Source organism: Dermacentor andersoni, chromosome 7 (assembly GCF_023375885.2).
Source record: "Dermacentor andersoni chromosome 7, qqDerAnde1_hic_scaffold, whole genome shotgun sequence".
Classification (NCBI taxonomy): Eukaryota; Metazoa; Arthropoda; class Arachnida; order Ixodida; family Ixodidae; genus Dermacentor; species Dermacentor andersoni.
In genome coordinates this window covers 103,990,996-103,995,931 of record NC_092820.1, presented here as the reverse complement: position 1 = coordinate 103,995,931, position 4,936 = coordinate 103,990,996, and positions in this window count along the sequence as shown.

Below are 4,936 nucleotides of genomic sequence, written 5' to 3'. Positions count from 1 at the left end.
CACTGCAGACACTGACGAGAAAAGCTGGCGCCGCAGCAGCACTTCGCCGCGCTAACACAAGCGCGGCTAGGGTTAGCGTCGCAGCGGCGTGGTCTGGACGGAAAAGGCCGATAATATCGCAACAAGGCCACCCACCTTCAAGAGTCGGGTGTCTACGGGATCGTCACAACTTAAAGAGTCCGTTGGCAGGGACGGTTTCTTCATTCAGTGTTTTAAACTAAGAACCAGACTTTTAACTCTGTTCCACACTGTGGCCAGTTACAGCGGCTGTCGTGTACACGCGCGGACAATATACTGTCCAAGAGGGAAGCACATGGTGGTGGTGGTGATGATGACGATGTGCAATTTTTAATGGCATACCCTTTGAACTTTGAAACGGAGTTGCCAGAAATAGCGGCCAAGACTGTTTCGGCTGATTCAAGTTTTACTACATCTATTGCGATCTAGAATTTCGCCTAGTCTATATTATGTTGTTTCTCTACATTAAAATCATTATCTTTTTGCTCTAAATTTACGGCTGTAATGACCTGGGCGACGAAGAACAAGTACAGCGGGGTGTGGGGGGGGGGGGGGGGGGGGGGGGGAGGTGCAAATTTGTTGGGGGCCACGGGAGCACGTGGCAAAATGCCAGCCAGCAACATCTGAAAGCAGGCGCCTGGTGTCGGCACGGGAGCTCGCATCCTATCTGACTGGAAAGTGCGGCAGTTACCGAACTTCCAGAAGCCACATTTCGAACATATCTAAATTGGCGCAAGGCGCATCCGTTCACTAGTTTCGAAGTGATTAAACAAATGGTATCGCTCTTCATGACTCACACCTTTCAGAGACCGTGCGTGGAAGATGGAGTTTTAGCTTGTCCGCAAGCTTCTTAGCGTGCACGGCAGCAAAGATGCTGGTAGCGACATCATGTGACGCAGAGTTTAGCCAGAGAGGACGCGAACCTAATATTACAGTGATGAACCATATTTTAATTAACAGCCGGTGTAAATTGCTGGCAGCGACATAATCGTTAGCTTGCAATCGTTCTATAATTTTTCTTTCGAAGACAACACTCGCGCGACACAAAGTTTTTTTATTACATCGTAGTTGGACAAACCGTCACAAGGTGTCGCTACCAGGTTTGCTACTGCAGGTACACGGCTCCGGTAACCCGGTAAACCGCAAATGGCAAGGGCTTTGCGGACCAACTAAAGCTGTCTAATTTCAATTGGGTTTCTGTACATTTCTTAACTGTATCATCGCCACTAGAGCGGCAGGAGTGGGATTCGCGGTAATTTCTGTAGTTCGAAAGGTAACTGCAGGTAGCTTGATAACTTTCATGTTCGCGAGTCCGATGTCGAAACTGCCTAGTGACTGCCTAGTGTGAGATGTTGTTAGCTGAGATTTCACCACCTGACCACTTTCTATTTTCACGGCACCACCCTTTGCGTCATGACGCTACAACGCATCCTGGGAAACAATGCCGAAAGTGGTTCTTAAAGAAATGTGTCATAGCAAAGTATGTAGTAGGTTCTGATACTTTCCTGTATTCTTTCTTGAGATTTGTGGTCCAAGCCTTACCTTTCACTCAAAAAAAGATATTTAATTGTCACATCAGCACTCGCTTATAAGTGCACTTCGAGCGCCTGCTTTGATAGGCATACCTGCCAATTCCCGCCAATTTCCTGTTAGGTTTGCCATTTTGGACTTGCTTTATAATCGCATGAATGCTCAATTTTTACGAAAAAATATGTTTTCTTCGCGGAAATAAATCGGTAGTTGGTTCCCGAACCATCCGTTGAAAGTTGTCTCATCGTGATAAGATGCGAGAGGCATGCCATGTTCAAGCAAGTCTATTAGAAAACGTTCCTGGAGCAGTCGCTGAAAAAGCAGTATACTGCTCTACAGTATCTGCTGTTCCAAGTTTGTTGCTCCTCGCATGCTGCCTCTTAAGTCATCTCTAATAAAGTGTGTATGTGTCTCTGAAGATGCGTACGCTCAGGGGAAGGCTGTATAAAAATGCGTGCTATCCCCCCGCCCCAGGTTTAGTGTCGCGTCAGCAGCACTTCACGAATCATTTATTTCACAGGTTTTGAGACATGCTAATGGGAACGAATAGGGAATGTCGTAAAATGTGCTATCAGAAATGAACCTCTACAGAAACACATCGTGGTGATTTGATTCTTTGTTAAACGAGGTGAAGTCTTAAGCAAATGTTATGACGTGAAAGCACAATGCAAAGAAATGAAACGCGGTGTCTGTCTCATGTAACTATGTGAATTGTGAAATCAGTAGTTAAAAGAAATAAAGGCATAAGAAATGAGTAGCCTGTATACTTCGTCTCACCATCGCGCTACGAGAAGCGTTGCAGTATTTGGGAGCACCTTTAACAAATACCCCAGTCACGCGGGCGTACCAATGGTTCTTTGAAGTTAAGAAGTATAGAGCTTTCGAAAGAACATAGGTGAAGGAATATGTGTCTGTGCTACACTGTCTTCGGATGGTCTCCGCTGTAGCTTTTAACCGGAATCGCAAGGTATCCTAAAACGCAAATAACGAGGAATGAAGAAAGCTGACGACGCGCCGAGAAAGAATTACAGCAGAACTCATCTGACGAAGCCTAGCGGTGATAATGAGATCAGTATTCGAGCGACGTAGAGACACCTTGTAATTTTGAAGCCTACTTCATTCATCATCTGTAGTCGTCACTCTCACACTGCCGTTGCTTTGACTGTGTGTGACATAATTCGGTATTACAACATGTTGCTACGCCTCTCGTGTGTTCCACTTTTTTCAAGGGCGCATACACCAAAGAAATGCGCGGTATTTTCCTGAAGCACAAGCGCTACTGCGCCTGGTACCACGGCCGCAGGCACGCTTACGCCCGTTTGTCCCTAGCCGAGCTTCACTACGCGACCGCGATGACATGCTCCGGAATGAGCTCTCCCTTCATTCGCCTATCGTGGGGGAGCGGTCACAGTGCCGCGCTCTTAATTTTGAGGTCCGTCGTTCGGATGCATGTTAAAAGATCTTCAAATGCTTAAGCAATTCTATGCCTACCTAACGAGGAAATCCGTCCGTCCGTCACGTAAGGCGCTCGCTTTCAAGATAGGCCCCGCAACAGGGAGCGAGTTTCCCTATGTGCTGTTTTTCGCTTCAGGGCGAAATAAACGGCGAGAACACAACGCACATGAAGCTATCAGCATTAGGCGCGCTTTTCCCCCATCGCAGATCGCTTTCAATATAGGGCGCGACCGCGCCATACGCAGCCGCCGCGGGAGTGCGGTTGATCACGGTTGAAATCGGTGGTATATAGCGATAACGGCTTATAGCGATCGGAGCGTCATCAGTGAGCCTGGTGCCACCACTTGCAGTAGTTTGCTTGCGTGATCATCAATTCACATTGCGCCGCCGTCCACAACAGTTCACGTCGCCGCAGCTTTGTCGTTTATACTGTTCGGATGAACTTTCATAACATCGATACTGACACTAACGGCGTAGACATAAGCAAGTGGCACAATGCATACGCATATTTATATATCTATCTCCCATATGAGTTTCTGCATGAATATTGTTACGGTGAAGTGAAGGAAGAAGTTCAATTGGACTAGAGAAAGACGAAGTCGGCCAGTGGCCTTAACGCCATATCCATCATTTGTAAATATACGTTATATTACACTCGTTGGCCTGCTTTCTTCCCGCAACATTTTGGTGGAGGTGCGGGGTACAACCACGGAACTTCGCAGCGGACGTCATCTGTCTGCCGCTACAATGGCAAATCAACCGACACAAGCGACAACGCCTCGGCAGCCCGTGCCAACGGTCATCCTCACTCACCCACGGGACCCGGGAACATTTTGTGGCACGGACAACGCCGACGTCGAGGACTGGCTTACGATGTACGAGCGAGTGTGCGACAACAACAGGTGGGATCCTACAATGATGCTTGCAAACGTAATATTTTATCTGAGGGGAACTGCGAAGCAATGGTATGGCACACATGAAGCTGACCTAACGAGCTGGGATGTCTGCAAAGAAAAAATGCGAGACCCGTTTGGCAGACCTGTCGGTCGTCAGCTGGCAGCAAAAAAAGGTACTTGCGTGCCGCGCTCAGACGTCCACAGAATCCTATGTCGTGTACATACAGGATGTGCTGGCCCTCTGTCGCAAGGCTGATGACAACATGACCGAGGCAGACAAGATTGGCCATATTGTCACGTGGTAGTGATGGTGAAGAAAGCAGCAATACGGTGGAATGCAAAACTAGCTTTTATTGGGCGAACCTGTGCCCACAAAAACAGGCTGCACTTATAGCACAACGACAGCGGCGAACACGGTCGGCGATCGTCGGAAATCTGATCAGCGGGTCAAGCGCGTCGGCTTTTATAGAGCAGTCGTCGAATGTTCCAGACTAATCGTTCGGACCCCCGTGCCTTCCACAAAGCTCTACACCATTCGCGTTACGCGATGAAATCAGATAACACAAGGTTCGGCGACAACACACAGCCGGGTAGAAGCATCGATAACTTTCCAGAAACGTCGGATACATGCAGGCGCGTCCCTCGCTGTTCGATTACAGTTGTTAAGCGGCGAAACGTGGTCGCCCGATAAAGATAAGTACACGTGTCAATACCCCCCTCTTAAAAAGCATCGACCCGATGCTGCAAACAAACGAAGGTAATAAACAAAAGCACTCGTAGCAAAGAAAAGAACAAAAATGATGAAGTTCGTCAGCGTCCGTAAAAGGGTTTAAGGCGCACCACGTGGACCACTTCAGATCGTGCGCGGCGCCGCTGTGAATGCGAAATGCCGTCTGGCACGACCTCATAGTCCAGAGCGCCAATACGTCGGATGACCTTGTAGGGTCCGAAATAGCGTCGCAGTAGTTTCTCACTCAGTCCTCGTCGGCGTATCGGGGTCCATACCCAAACACGGTCGCCGGGCTGGTACTCGACGA